At 43.9% G+C, this 16,594-nt stretch overlaps 1 protein-coding gene across 1 annotated transcript in view; it reads right to left on the bottom strand.

The window, feature by feature from the left end:
• The window catches only part of LOC128873825 (protein tramtrack, alpha isoform-like), a 90,868-nt gene extending 74,615 nt beyond the window's left edge, over positions 1-16,253 (bottom strand). Inside the window, exon 1 of the mRNA XM_054117770.1 lies at positions 15,805-16,253. The gene's annotated coding sequence lies outside the window, so the exon portion shown is untranslated. The remainder of the gene's footprint in view (positions 1-15,804) is intronic.
• Positions 16,254-16,594: the final 341 nt, after the last annotated feature.

The raw sequence follows: 16,594 nt of genomic DNA, 5'->3' as shown, positions 1-16,594 counted from the left end.
AGAAGCCACGAGTGGAAGAAAACGGCGCGCCGTTGTTCCTCCCGTTCGTTTTAGTCATTATTTCGCTTCGTCTTACTTGGATTCCCGCGAGCACCGATTAGCGAGCCGAACACCTAAACTGTAACCAACGAATAACGGCAGCCCGCAGTACTGTACCTCTAGTTGGAACAAGGTCTTCTAAGTTTATAAATATAAAAGAGTTTCGTTTTGTCATTCTCCATAAGGTGATATTTTTAAAAAATATTCAAAGTCAAAAAAGTTGAAAAATTCAAAGGATTACTCCACAAATGTTACATCGTACGTTCTTGCGATAAACAATTAAAAAAAATAAAAGAAATTGTTCGGAGGCACACTACTCCCTTAGCATACCGGCTCGTTAGGCAGGATAAGTCCTCCTGCTGAAAACCTACAGTATTTCGTATCTTTTTGAAAACCGAGAGAAAGGCAGAAAAGGGGGTTAACGTTCCACAGAGGGGGACGTTGGTAAGGAATCGTAGAAGATTCCGTCGTTCGATAAAAAGAGTCGACAACCGTGGAGGCGAGTAACGGCGTGCATACCTTACATATACGTTAGGAAGGGGATGACTCGAAGGGACATTGCTCCCTGGCCTTGCCTGCCCTGCTCTGCTCCGCTGTGTCCAGAAAGGATCCACCTATCGTCCTGCACTCTCACGGCCCTTACGGACCGTGACACCTCGGGTTTGGGTCCTTCCGGCGACAGGTACCTTGCAAGAAACACTTCCTGCTTGGTTACCCCAGCAAGAAACCGGAAAAGCGGAAGGAACCAAGCGTAAACGCTTCGAAACAGGTGGCAACGAATGGCCTCGGTGACGATTTACACGGGTCACCGAAATTTCAATAGAAAATACATTTCACAGCGAGAGTAGTAGCGCTCCGACGTTCCTGGCGTCTCTTGGAAAACGCTTTCCCCCTCCTCCGGCGCTTCCTGGTCGTCTATATATACACATATACATATTTTCCTCGCCCTCTGTCATCCGAGAACCTCCGAAACGTTTTATCGCAGCGATTCCTTAAGGGGTAGTCGAATCTCACGATTTTAAATATCGACTTGTGTAATCTCTTGTACTTTGAAAATTGGTAACTGTATTTAATTGAAATTCATTAAGTTTATCGCTCGCTTATCGGCGAATTCTTGGATGAAATTTCGTTAAGAAATAGTAATTGTCAGGGAAGTTGTAATCTATTACATGTGGGCTTCCGATAATTCATTCTAGGCTTGTGCCAAATTTGAAAAAAAAATTGTTCAAGGATTTGTTGTTTACTAGGATCTATTTTATGCGTGTGGGGTGGGGGGGTGGGGGTGGGGGGTAAAAGGAGAGCAACAAATTTTGTCTTCGGTTCTTTCAGAGAAGACTCTGAAATCTTTCTTTACGAATTTTTAAGGTAACTGAAAAGTAACCAAACTAAGTTACATTACTTGGGTCTTATTGGCAATGGTCGATTTTCTATATGTTCCTTTAACTATATTCTATTTAAATATATTCAACTTGTTCGATGGAACGAGTATAAAATATGTGTTTTATTTGGTTTTAAAGCAAAAGAATAATTGCACTTTACTGAAAAATATCCAACGTTTCGATTCTGTTTCAAAGCCTTCTTATCGTTAAAACATGAAGTTGACCCACATAGTGGTGAATAGAAGGTTGTCTTGGTAATATCCTTACTCGTCACTTTATCTAGTGGCAACCTAATTATAGGCTTTTAATTCTAGTATCTACCTATTTACTGGGTGGTTGGCTGTCTACTTATATAAATCTACTACTCAATTTGAGGAAACAGACAAAGCTTTCGTATCTAGTAACGATATGCAGACAGTGTCAGGCTAGATTAATATACACTAATATAGAAAGTCGTCTCCCAAGTACCGTTTCTAAATAGCTCGGTAGTTAAAGTGTCGATATATAAAAGAAATTGAAACTGTTACTTTGCCTGGTGAATGGTTACTGAAATAATTTTACATGATATGAACTTACGCTGATTGAAATATATCAAAAAGAAATTACGTAAATTATTAAAGATAAATTGTAAAGGAACAACGAAACACATTGGAACGATAGAACCTTGTCTGATTCCTTTTCCTAAACGCGTCATTCAACCTATGTACATCGCGATAATCGTTTTCCCAAGAAATTTTAAACAAAATGAATACCTCCACCAGAAACAGAATCGTGTCAGGTATTTTTTTTAAACAGTGCAGTAGAAAAAATGATTTTCTAGTAGACTACCTATACGATACATTAATCTACTTCGATGTAAATCAAATTCGGGTGGGGCAAAGTGGTGTAACCCCTCAAGAACCTCTACGGTCCACCGAGTCGCAAGAAGCTACTAAGAAGGTACGTTTCGTAACCATCGAAAATAAAGAGAGATCGCCGAAGATGTCGAGCGGCTTTTGAACGGACCGCCACCCCAACAGGTGGTTACGGCCTTTCGTGCCCGAAGATAAAACTTTTCCACCCTCTGCGATCGAAACGACGACGACGGGTCCTGACCGCGTGGGTTTTCGGTTATACGAGCCTGGCATTGCGTTTTCTATCCCTACGCGTCTCTTCTCGCGACGCCCTCCTCGCCTTACCACCCAGCACGGGACTCCGCTATCCCCAGGCTGCCTTTACAGCCTTTTTTTTCCCCTCCGTTCCCTTCCGCCCCTCCCGCCGAGTAGTTGCTACATCCTCCTACTCACCTACCCACGGCTATCTATCCGTGTATACCTACGTGACTATCCGCATCCCTATTCCTGACTTCTAAATCTAACCCTACGTCTAACCCAACCCGGAGCCGTCCGCCCTTATACCCAGACGGCGGCGTCACGGATGGGGAGGTGTATATATATCCCCACCACGGCATCCCTCATCGAGGGGTCGTTGATCCCCCAAGGACAACGACCTTGCGTCTGCGGCAGCCAACCGTTCGAACGGTTCTGGGTTCCCGGATTCCTCGATTACCAATATCTTTCACTCCTCGCTTCTCTTTTTCCCCCCTCGGACTCTTCTTGCACCCCAGCCATCTTCCCTTGCTCTCTCCCTCCCTCCCCCCCCTCCACTCCCCTCCCTCCCTCCGTCCCCCCCGTTCCGCCCCCACCCACGGACACGGCTCCGTAACCGTCGCCGTCGCCTTTCGTTTTCCTTTCCGTTTTCTTCACGGCACTGTCCTCGCGCGGCTGTCCTTTTTCTATCCGCGATTATCAATGGCGTCTCGCCGCGCGGAGGGTCGCTGGATAACTTTTCGGAATCGCGTCGATCAACGACATGCTTCGGAGACACGACTTATCGCGGATGAGACGACGAAAGCGATTCCCGAGTCGAGGTGTCGCCCTCGGATAAAATATGTTTCGATGAAATTTTAGACTTTTGACGGGGGTATGAAAGATTACCAGGTACTACGTGTATGTATTGGGTTCTCCAGAAAGTTCGTGGCAATTTTTAAGAAACCTTCAAAGACACGTTTGAATTCTGATAGATATTTATTGAATCATGTATGTACCATTTTGTTCCAGAATTTTTCCACCTTTCAAGGGGATGTCCGCATGTTATTTGTTTTCAATCATTCCGATATATTCAGACCTGTACCGCCTACTAAAAATCGCCATGGACTTTCCAGACAACCCGATATACGGCGTTTACAGTTGTGTGTAACAATTCAATCTCGTAGAAAGCTCCACGAATAGGAAGCTTTAGAAGTCAACGTGTCGTAGAAATATGCCAAGTTTTAAATTTACCGAGCAATTTTGTATCGTTAGTCTAGTTACTAATCGAGAACGTATCTGTTGCGTCGTAATGCGGTGTATTATGCTAACGCGTTATTAATTAAATTACTAGATTAAGTTAACCATTATTTGTGGACTACTGTTGCATTTTTTCAAAAATGTTTTTCCCGACAATGCACGCAACGCACCGTTCTTTTCAAGCAATCTGGCAAGCACTGGTTTCACCGAGCTTCATCCGTTGCACTTAACTGTTCTTGGTAAACTGTAACAGCATCTTCAGGGGAAATCGCTGTTCGCGAAGGCGTTCACTTCGTCGTAGGAAAGCAAGAAAATAGTCGCACGGTATGAGGTCTACGCAAAGTAGATAAAGAAAAGAAAAAATAAAATGAAAAGGAAAATAAAAAATGATTTTCTAGTCGACTACTTACACGATACATTAGCGTATTTCGATGTAAATACAATCTTGTGCTCGATCCAATCAAAATTAAATGAAACAAATGAATGCAATAAACGTCTACAGGACGCGAAAAAATTGAAAAACCCTACAGGGTGTCCGGGAATCGCGTAATCTTAATTCGTTCTCGAGAACATAGAAGCGCGATCATCGTCGCCAACTCGTAAAGTGGATTCGTCCCAGGGGTCACTGGGTTTATAGAATCATAAGCAGTCGGTCGAGCTGCTTTTCAAATTGTAGGAGAGTATGAAAAATTCATACAAGTCATCATCGATATGCATGACACGACCCCGACCCGCATACCTCTCCCTCCGTGCTTCCCTGTTGTCCCTTTTCAGTACTCGCGCGCATAGAAATGCCCGTAAACCCACGCGACGCGACGAACCCGCGCTCAGAACATTTGGAAAAAAGGCTGGCAACATTGTTGGAGAACTTTCTCGGTGCTGGTTTAAAAGGCATCACATTTCCTGGCTTGTGATAGTCGAAACTTGTAAACAAGAATCGTCAGACTATAAAGGAACATATGGCATCCCTCTGTTAATATCTTCCCATCCTTTTGACAAATTTTTTCCAAAATTCCATGGCCTCGATGTCTTGCACGTAGGAGTGAGTGAGTGATATTTTTTGTAATAATATCCATCTTTATCGTTGCAAGTGAATTCGATTTATAAGGGTGCGAAGTCGTATAACTTGACTATAACACCTAATGTACCAGTCGCACGATTGTTCGTTCTTTGCATTCATTTAATTCTTGCTTTCCATTACCATGCATTTGCATTTGCTTTTATACTTCTCTTCATCATTCTCTGGCATCCCCATTAGGAATGCCAGTAGTCTGCTTAGGGCTCACTGGCCCCCCTTATAGCTCGGGTACCTCGGGATTGCTAAACTCGCACTGTAGCTACAATCAAGCATAGCTACAGCCGTTGAAGGGCTGGATCCAATGTAGATCGAGTTCTTTTTTTTTTAGTAGAAGTGGCGCGTGTTTATATAATTGATAAGATCATCCCAGACTGTAACGTCACAAATCCATTTGTTTACTCGGCACAGAGCTTGAACTCGAGCCCAAACACTACCGATACCTGGTATGTTAAAACATATCCATAGTTCTCTAAGTGGGTGGACGGGTGGGTGGTCAAGTACACACGTAGGAAATGACTGGTGCACGTGTATGACATATCTTCGCGCACACACAGGCACGCACTCATGGCGCGGGCGATGCGATACGTGCGCCGCTGGCTACGCGGACGCGAGTTGGGAGCCGCGATGACGTAATCATCGAAGGGAAGGAACAACATAGCCGTTGACCTACTAAACACTCCACGTTTCTTTCCTTCTCCTTCAGCCCTATTTTCTCGGGTTCGTAGGGCATCGCCTTTGTACAAAGGCCAGCCGAACAGTTGGTTATTACCAAAAACGTTAACCTCTTAAGGAATATCGAAACGCATGCGTATGTTTGCTTTTATTTCGAAATTACTTGAAATGATTGACTTGAAAAATATTGTCTATAGTAGAGCGAGACTGCATACGCTTTACTTGAAATGAATTGACTTGAAAAATATTGTCTATACTAGAGCGAGACTGCATATTCGTACGTTAAAATCGATTTATTACTTTGGAGAGAATACTTTGGTTTGAATGTATTCGATCGAAGCCAACAAAAATCCATGTAACATTTGTCCCTCGAGAGATCAACATCTTCTATTCACTTTTATGTTGTTAGCAATTCGGTAAGTAGTTCGGTAGTTCGGTGAGTTATATATATATATAAAAAAAAAAAATAAAAAAAAAACGATAGATGTTAGCCGTTTTGTGAAAGTATAGTATAAAAACCGAGGGGAATATTGTTCGTTGAAACGTTACACGGAAATGATTGCGCATGCCGTGGCTGGGTGAGGCGAGAGAAATAAATGCGCGACAAGTGCTGTGCCGCAGAAATACCAAAATAGGTCCTACAGGTCCCTCCATGGACCACCCTATCGTTACGCTGTGGTGACTTCTGACGCGTGAATACGCCCTTTGTCCGTGGCTGCGCTCCTCGGTCCCGCGCGTTTCCCTTTATTTCTCGTCCCTCACCGCACCCCAAGGGCCCGCAGGTAAGCAGGGAAGCAGGTAGACAGGTAGCAGGAGCAAAGTCAATTTCGATACGACTCGAAAAGACCTAAACCCCCATTGTATCGGCGAGGGTACGCTGCGTGAGTTGGGGATTATTCGCAGCAGGATCGCCCAGGCCACTTAAATTTGACAACGATACCTTTCCACCTGTTTTCACCGCTTTAAATATTAATCCTTTATAACAAAAGAATCGTTCATTACCAACGAAACACTTCATTTCCGATGAATCGGTCGTAATTTCAACGATTTGCGAATTGTCCCATAAAGTAGGGGAGTAAAGTGGTTGTTGTAAATAATGTGTACGATTTCTCATACAATTGCTATCGTGGTAGGTAATCGAGGAGACCAAATAGCGATACAGTTACAGAGAAACGGTACACACGTGTTCGTTAAGGCCGAGGCAATGCCCTTCTCCAAGGGCGATAATGGTAGATACAACAATAGATAGAGAGATATTTCCTTATCGTGGTATCGCGCGAGACGATGCCAATGTCGCGATGTTGGCATCGAGCGCGATCGTATTCCTGATTTTGTCACTCGAATCGTCGAGAGGGTTACGGGTTACGCGCGAATATGCTAATCCAAAACGATTCCCGTAGCTCGATCACCTTCGACTTTGGTCCCGCGGAGAAAGTATCCGAATAATTACGCGGACCTCCCGAATGTCGTTTCTGAAAGAATTCCCTGCGATGAAGCTTATTGTTAGTCCTGATTATTTGACGAACCAAAGGGAGCCGCAGTTACGGCTGATGGTTCTTTGCTATAGCAACAACCTGTTGCAACCACCCCGACACGCCATAGCCAGCGGGAGACGTTCAACTGGTCCGAAGCCGAAGCAAACTGAGAAGCTACGTAGCCAGTGGCGGGCATGTTTCTCGTTCACTTCGCTGAATTCGTGTCCAAGTGTACCAACAAACGTTCATCCAGAGTTATCTTCGATAACGCCTCATACGTAACCACGAAACAATTTATTTCCTTTTTTTCAAATAAAAATATTCTTCAAGCAACAAGAGATTGTAGCGTACGGTGACTACGAAATTATTATTGTTATCTTGATAAATTGTTGAGATTCGTACATCGAAGGTACGATTTATTTGGTGTGTACGAAGACTTCGGTGAAAATCGGGTTCGTTCTTGTTTGTTTGTGTTCTTGGCGGAACGACGACTTCGTGGAAAAACGCAACCCTGTTCAGCGATCACTCGCGGGTAGCGAAGCTCCCATGAAACGTCAGCGTCACCGTCGAGGAAATGAGCGCAGGATGCTGTGGACGTAGCCTGACGTAATGCACTGTGGGAGCGGTGTGGCACCGAGGGTCAATGCCCTCGTCCCTGACGACCACCGTTCCCCAACAACCCCGTTCCAATGACGAGAATCACGGGACCAGTCCTGGAGAAACCTCGGACTTCACCCCACGAGGCATCTCAGGTCACGTTGTTTTCATCGTTGAGATTTCATTGCTACGAATTCTACGAATCTTGAGGTTACAGCTATTCTGACCCACGAAAAACGAGTCAATTGTTGGGAATTTTTCGCACGAAAAGTATTCTGTGTAGGAAGTTCATATTTGAATACATAAATGTGTATGCTTTGAATTTTACATATCGTAACATTTTTAGTGGAAAATATTGAATAACGATCGTTGCGTTCAGACTTCTCTCGAGATAACGGTTTTCCATTTGGCCGCCATGGAATCTCAGACACTACTGGTCCGATCCGTCTTCAAATTTACACAGTGTATCCTTGATACACATACAAAATTATATTAATCTTTTCATAGTATCAAACCAGATTACTCTCTTGAATATCTTCATCGAGTCTAGAAACTAATGATCGAAGAGTGGATAGCTTTCGAGAGAGCGGATACTGGAGCGGTTGGGATGATCCAGTTTCTTGTTATGTCAATTAATCGATTGACAAGCGGTTTTGTCGCGTAGAAAATCTCTAGCTTAGAAACGGGAGCTATCATTTCAGATTTCCTCTCCCAACTTGTGCAAGAATTGCAAGTCGAATATAAATATTTCAAAGTTAAATTCTTTTTAATCGAAATTTCCAGCAGACTAGATCTGTCTGATAAAGGTAAACAGGTACCATTCTTCTCAGCGCATTTACTTATATACCTTTTATCTCTTTTTGTCTCGTTAATCTGTATTTTTGTATCGATTTCTGTTACATTCTCTCCAAGACGAGGTCAATGACAGCATACATACAACTGTGCCTCACCTCTTGACCGAACGTACATTTAGTTTTACCTCTGTACGTTAACTTTCCTGTTTTTCTACCGTTCTGGCACGATAAAAACGTATTATTATTTGGTCGATAAAATTTGCGAAAAACAACTTAATCACCCAGCCATCTGGCGATACCGTTCGCGAACTGTGAATTTCATACGTCGTTTAAAGAAACTCGGTCCGTTCGGAGTGCTCGCGGTACGAAAGAGGAAAAGAAAAAGGAAAGAAAGAAAAAGAAAAAAGAAATTGCACCCGATCTTTCGATTTTTCAGTTTCAACTTGGATCGAGTGGGCGTGCAACGACGAGGACAGTTAGAGTGGTAAGTACCAAGAAATTGCCACGAAAATTCGCCCGTGTTTCGGCGAGGATTCCGCAGGTGGGCGTATAGATCGTAAAAAATGCCCGAGCGACGTGCAGAAGAGCGCCTTAAGAAAGCTACGAATTTCGTTGAACCCCATTCCACGCCGCGGCGCAAGGATCGAAGCCTGACTGAGCTCTCGGCTGATACCGTTAAACTGACTTCCGTCTGCCCACCTACCTACCTACCTACCTACTTTCGTCCTCGTACATCGTCCGAGCACCGTCCAAGCCGCGTATTTCGCAATCCAGAGGAGAGAGAGAATATCTTCGGTCAGGGGCTCAAAATATTTGGACGAGTGGGACTCAGCCACGCTAAATTCGTCCAGAAAGTAACGACCGAAAGAGACGATCCCACCTTTGCAACAAAGTAACGCTGGCAAAGTGTGCCCGTAAATATTTCGTATCGTTTCACTTATTCGCGTGACCTGCATGCGCCTGTATCAACAAGTCTCGCGGCCTTAAATTCTTTACTTACGAGGGAGACTGCAACGCACGACTTCACCGAGGTTGGAGATTTGTATTTATTTCGCCGGTTTAATATTGCGAGGGACGCGGATACGTACGCGCGAATGTGAAACGAGCGAGGCGGAAAGCGGTTGAATGAGCGAAAGGCGAAGACAGCTACTATATTGTTATCGTTACGTTAAGCTTAATGTAATTGAAGTTGTAATTTCTTCATTGAGTGCGAAGGAACTGTATACAGGCTGTCCCTAATTTGAGTGTCAAAAGTTTGGGAGCATATAGGTCACCGATAAACTAAGAGAAAGAGTCATTTAGAGATTTGCTCGTTTTTGCTCCGTTTTCGAGAAAATTGTGAAAAAGAAACAAAAGAGTTTTCGTCTTTCCTCTCATTTATTTACACTTACTTATTTTTTGATCGCTTATTTAATCCGACACACGAAAATGTTTGAAAGGCTTGTTTTCGATATAATTCTTGTCGGGTAACTGTACATAAAGTTCAGTCGTACGTCGCGAACGGAATTCTCTTTTCTCTCGTAAACGCGTTTCGGTTTAATAAATACAGTGTACACGTACTCGCGGCTCACCGCGGGACGTCGGCGTCGGTACCCGCGGTATGTCGGTACCAGCGAGCAGCAAGTAGGCTGATCGCGCTCCGAGAGAATCCAGCATATAGAATAGGTCACACCCTCTGGGGACCATTATTGCCGGGCACTGTACGTGCACGTGACTTGTATAGGGTCGACGCAAGTGGGTTGGTGCAGTCGTTACTGTTGTCCTCGGTACCCCCTGCTCGTTCAACGACCCCGCATGTACGCACTCTCTGCGCGGTGTACGCATGCACGCATGCATGCACGTGACGGGCGGGCTCGGTGCGGGAACGAGGCGTAGGACGGTGACAACGAAAAAGAAGGAAGAATCGGACTGATTTCTCTTCTTTTATCCTAGTAGTTTTTTCGAGACCAGGCGCCGCGCGCGTAACACTGCCCGAACAATCGTCCGCGCTGCTGAATGTATCCGCGCTTCGCCCATCAACGCGCGCGACCAAATAGATTTTTCTTCTTTCTTTTTCGTGACGACAGTGTCCTCGTTTCGACTCTCGGGGCCCCTCTTATCGCGATTTTTGCTCCAGTGCTAAACTAACGGGGACCACTGCGTTACGATACTTTTCGATATACATGTATTACTATTTGGTAGTGTTGGACAAAATCAAAGATTGTCAGAAGAAAAAAGGAAAACTTGGAAAGAAAGGATGATGATGAACTTGAATTGAAGGGGAATAACAAAACTAATCGATAATAAGTATGAATTAATTGAAAATGAAAGAATAAAATAAAGTTAGAAGAGAAATGGGCAAAGTTCGATTGATTTGTTGGCAGTGGTAAAAGAAATGATAAATTATCAGAAAGAAAATGAACACATTGAGAGGAGTGTTGATCAATATGTACCGTTTTACAGTTTCTAAAAGACTACGTAATGATTTTAGGCGCCTATTCGAACCGATGTTCCTATCAACCCTTCGAGTTCCAACGAAATCTACCATAAACAGTGTTGCCCTACGGTCGTCACCTGGATCGCCGCGTAGTGTCCAGTGGCGATCGAGAATCGCCTCCCGAGTGCAAAGGGTTAAACGATGTCATCGAACAGCGATCGCGATCGCGTGCGTGCGGAGCCAAGGAAAATAGAGAGGCCAAAGGACTCGGAAGTTGCGACATCCGGTACACAGTACTGCCGTTTCCTGTCTCTCGTGACCCTTGGTCCCGCTTGGTCTAGCCCACGTGACCCCGCTTTGCCCAACGTAATTTCAATTTAACGCGCGCGCGGTACGCACGCAACCATCGAGCCAGCGTCGACTGGGACTTTAGAAAATTCTCCTCGAGAACCCTTTTCACGTTTTCTCCATTCGACTCGTGTGATTCTTGCTTCTTTTTTTTTTCTTATGTAAAATTCGTTTCCTTTTTCTTCTCTCTTATGTAAAATCCGTGCGTCCCTTTTGTACGATTAGTGCGATGTGAGTCCCCGTGGCAAAACCGTTCCATACGATCTCCGTGGTTCCACGAAACGTCGCGTCGCAACGCGCGTGTGTTTCGTACAATGGGTGGTTGATTTCTTTCTAAATCTCTGTATTTGTTCGTGACCAGGCGTGCAACCTGCATTGTCCCCGTCGATTGCACGAATACAGGGTGTCCCAAAAATGTTGGAGGTCCTTGAAAAGTGTGGTTCAGGGGGTGATTTGAAACAACTTTTTCCTTAGCGAAATTGTTGTCCGAGGCTTCGTTAAGGAGATATTAACGGAAAACACTGACCAATCAGAGCGCGCGTATACCGTTGGAGCGGCCGCGATTAGCGATGGCTACGCGCTAGGTAGCCGCTCTCGTACGCGAACAAGTGACTCGACGTGCATCGAAGGACATTGGACGCGGCCGCTCAGCGCGTAGCCTTCGCTACCGCGGCCGCTCCAACGGTATCCGCGCGCTCTGATTGGTCGGCTTTTTTTATTAATATCTACTTAACGAACCCCCATCCGACATTTTTGCAAATGAAAAAGTTGTTTCAAATCACCTCCCGAACCACCCCTTTCAAGGACCTCCAACATTTTTGGGACACCCTGTACATACCTTCGGATCGGGCTGTCACTTGAAACTCCTACGAGAATTGTAGCTATAATACGAAACCCTTGTGACTGACTAATCGACATGGTAGTGCCTTTCCTACGTCATGGTGCGACGCAGGAAAGCTTTTTCCAGTCATTTGTTCGACAGACAAATTTTCTTTCTTTCTTTCTTTATTTTATAAGGGTATGTAATCTGTTTCACATCGATTATTGTACTTATCGGTCCAGTCTTGCTTGTTACCAGTCTTGCACATATGCGTTCTTCTACTATATCACATTTACATCGTTTTACATCAATCCTTAACTTCTTATATTACCATGCTTTACATTATTCGGCTCGGGTACCTCGGGATCGCTAAGCCCGTATCGTAGCTACGATTAAACATAGCTACAGCCCCTGAGGGTTACAATTTCCCTCTACATTGGCGCGCTGCAAGGCAGAAGGGAAATTATCCATCACCAATCAAGCGTCATCAATCGTCACCCATTGCTATCGATCGTTATCCATCGTTGGTGAACGGTCATTAGTCATCAGTCATCTCGATTTCATTTTTACGATGAACGATTAAATACTACGAAGATCGAACAGAGACATCTAAGAAGAATTATCTAAACAACAGCGTTTGGTTAACTCGTCGCAAATCAACCAAAATAAGGTTAGAATAATGTTGAAAGTAGGTTGTGGATCAAGTTTTGAAGAAAAAAGTCCTCTTCTCGGTCATTTGAATTGACATCGCATGAAATGAGATGGTCATAGAAAGCACGTCAGTAATCGAGAGATGAGTGCATAAATAAAAGATCATCGGCATGGGTAAAAAAAGACCCGACTCTGGCTTGCACCCTACCCGTCGAATCTTGCCGTTCTGCGATTTATTAGGCAAGCAACGTTAGAGCGGGTGAGGGTGGAGTTTGATGGGAGAGTTCGAGGGCCAGAGAGAAGAACAGAAAGAATATGGTACGAAGAAAATTTCGGCACGCACCAAGTCAGAAACGTTTAAGATGCGCGAGTGGCTGGCGAAGCGCCCTAACGCGCCCCTCCTCGAGAGATCAGCCGAGCAGCAATAGAACGGGAGAGTATGAGTGAGGTCGTGCAGTCGAGGCTCTGATAAGAGCGACAGAGAGAAAGAGAGGGAACGAGGGAGGGAAAGAGAAGGAGGGTAGGCAGAGAGGGAACGAAAAGAAAGAAGGGAGAGAAAGGGACGGTGGCAAAAGATCGAGAGGTAGGGCGGACGGCGCGGGGGCAAGGGGAGGGGTTGGGAGAGGGTATAGTCGTCGTGAGCTCCTTACAGTGCATTGCCTTTACGATGCCTCGAGTCCCCGTCACACCCCGTGCCCCGACAAATCGCGTACGACGTGCCTCTCATGAAGAGATCCACGAAACCAGCTTCGCTGTCGAGCGATTCGGGTCGTCGAGATTCATCGAGAGGAAGAGTTTCTGTATGCGTGACAATGAACACGCATGCACACCGTGCAAGTGTGTGGAGCGCATAGGGTTTTACCGCACCCCATAGACTAAACTGATCTCCACGGAGCAAAAGAGCTGATCTCCCGGCGCAACGTTCTCCTTTCGTTCCCCTCGAGAACACTGAACTCTCGTGTCTACCGTACAGTGGAGACTTTCACCGGTATGTTGTACGCGTTTCGAGGGTAACAAGATTATCGCGCCGGCCTCGCTCGATTCACAACCTCGCATTGTTGATATCGGGACACGTCGAAATGTTTCCACGATAGCAAGGTATAAAGCTGGGAGTCGTCCAAGCTTTAAAGCTTAACCTTAACAAGGGCTAGGAGTTTCATCCGAACGCGTGAATAAAGTATTCGGCCGTCGTTACGATTTCCGTAGCGCCGCGATCTCACCGTGTATTTATTTCATATAATTTTGTAGGAAACAATGTCGCAAACAGTGATTCTCTATCATGTGCTTCTATGATTAAAAATAAATTTACTCATGAATCCGATATGAAAATATTCGGAATAGTTTTGCAGATATATGTATAAACTGTCTTTTTTAAAAATCCAACAGGTGTTAATGTAACCGATATTCGGATATTCGGTGTTTTGGAGAAATCCGGATTCCGAATACTTCGTAAATAGCTTCGGTCCTAACCTTAACGTGACCATATTACGGCACATAAACGCTGCACACTCTTGCAAAAATAGGTCACCTTACGTCATATTAATTTCGACCACATTTTAACGTCCGAAACTAGAAACCACCCTTTAAGGCTCAACCTTAAAGGCTGAGCTCCTCGAAGCTTGCATGTAAGAGGTGAGATTCGACCCTAAAGGGTAGGGTAGAGTTTATGGCTTGAACAGAACCTCGAGCTCTGAGAACTTGAGACTCAAAGCCTGTCTAGCAGAGATGGATACACTTTTATCTACATAACGTATACCGACTAACGCTTTATCTAGATAAATTTTAATTCGTTTGTTGCAAATAAATTTGTATTCTTTAGCTATTAAATGATACAATATATTAGATGTAAACACTAATTCTGTGCCTTCATATTCAATCACTTATAACTTTAGTTGAAGTAGAAATATTTAATCGTTTTTTTGTTTTTATATGTTAAATTACCAACCTTCTAGAAAAACATTATTGTATAGATTTTTGATTAGAATTTTTGTATAGATTGCATAGCATTTGCCATGACCTAGAAAAAAACTACACAAATGCCACACAATAAATACATTACACGCAAAGAAGCGACAGGTACCACAAAAACGATATAAAAATCAGATGCGGTACAAAAAATCATACACCAAACAAAAATGCGAGAAATACCACACAAAAACATACGTGAAAAGCAAAAATTCGCTATTAACCACATAGAAACCACATTAAAAATAAAATTACACGTACTCACAAAAAACATCCGATCCGCGCAAAAATGACATCCAGAACACAAATACCGCATACAATATCCCACGTACACATGCTAACGAACACAAAGGCATGCACACTTCATGTTTTATACATCCCTTTATCATTTACATAACGAATAGAACTACTTTTTCGCCCGTCTCCGTTATTCGAATAACAAATATCTTATTCGCGTGTCACCCTTGCGATAATAACACTTGAAACAACGGTCAACTTTAAAGTCGTGTTTCCAGACCTGCTTATAAAACTTTCGCGAAGGAGTTCTAGTCGTTTACAACTTGAATCGCGTTGCGAGAACTTCGATATCTCGAGATTCGAGGTGTATGGCGGCGACGCTATTTTCACGTCGGGTCCCGTGTTCTCGAAAACGCGTATAGAATCGAGGGACGATGCGACGCGACATAACCTAACGTTTGAATTACGGGAAGAAAAAAATTCCGCGCGGCAGCGTATCGTAAATCATCGGGAAAACCTCCAAGTTCCCGGGATCCATTCCAATCCTATTGTTCAGGTACCGAGACCTGTACACCGCCGAAAACGATTTACAAGTCGAAACGGTTTATAGCATCTAAAATAGGCTCTTCGAGTTGAAACTTTCGAAACAGCCACGTTTCATAGCGCACGGGCGCCTTCGCAAGAGGGGAGCGCAAAGATGTGTTGTCCCCCCCCCCCCCAGTCCCCACCATCCCTCATTCGCTCCATCTTGCTCGGCACGTTTCTCATCTCGATGTCACGACAAATACGTCGCTTCCTTGTCGTGTCCGCATCTGATAATATGTAGCTACGATACGTATTGCGTGTCTTGTTTTGTTTGTTTCCCTCTGTCGCGCCTGCCGCGATAAAGAACGCGAGGATAGCGGAACAAAAATCGGTTTACGCAGAAACAAGCGTTGAACTGATAAAGGAAAAAAAAAAAAAGGAAACGCGACGGCCAGTGTTAGTCAAGTAGCTTCAACAGTACCGTAACGGGTGGATTTGCCGGTGTCCTGCTTCACCTGTGCCTGCAGTTCACGCCCTTCTTCTTTTACACAGTTCTCACTAACGGTTAATCGACGTCGACCACTTCTTGCGTTTAAAAGAAAACCGAATGCACAGGTGACGCCATCGGTTGGCGATATCTTGTAACACGTTTTACCGCCCTTGGCACCTTTGAGCTCTGGGTGCGTTCGCTTTGACTGTTTACGTATCGTAAACGCTATTTAGGACAGTTCATTTTCGTTTCTTCTTTTATAGGTAAATTGTTCATTTGAATATCTCAGAAATCAATAAAGTTTTACAATAATTTCCTTTAGACGTCTTAGATAAACGTTGTAAGAAAGAAGTGAGCGTATCTAAGGGTTATCGGATTTCAAATATTGCAATTCAGGACATGGACCAGCAAGGTTGGCGAGCGGTAGGGAGTTGTCGAAAACAGATGCTATGTAAACTTTTTAAAATAATAACAATGTTTACTTTACAAAGCACAACTATACAGCTACCATACGATATAACATCTGTCGTAACTGAGAATTCTCACAAGAAAAAAGGGAATTGCGATTTCTAAACTATACACAGGTTACTTTTCACTGGAAAAAAATTTATAAATAGTTTATTTGTGCAAGTATTAAACTAATATCACATTCGATACGTAGGGTATATTATTTTATATAATATAAGTATATAAGAGCATAAGAAGATAACATTCTAATAGTTTCATAAAATAGATATAGTACTACAATAAAGTAGTATGATAAGATAATATAGATAATAGT

The sequence above is a fragment of the Hylaeus volcanicus genome, chromosome 1 (genome assembly GCF_026283585.1).
Source record: "Hylaeus volcanicus isolate JK05 chromosome 1, UHH_iyHylVolc1.0_haploid, whole genome shotgun sequence".
NCBI lineage: Eukaryota > Metazoa > Arthropoda > Insecta > Hymenoptera > Colletidae > Hylaeus > Hylaeus volcanicus.
Note: the sequence above shows the minus strand (reverse complement) of the source record. Positions and strands in the feature narration are given on the sequence as shown.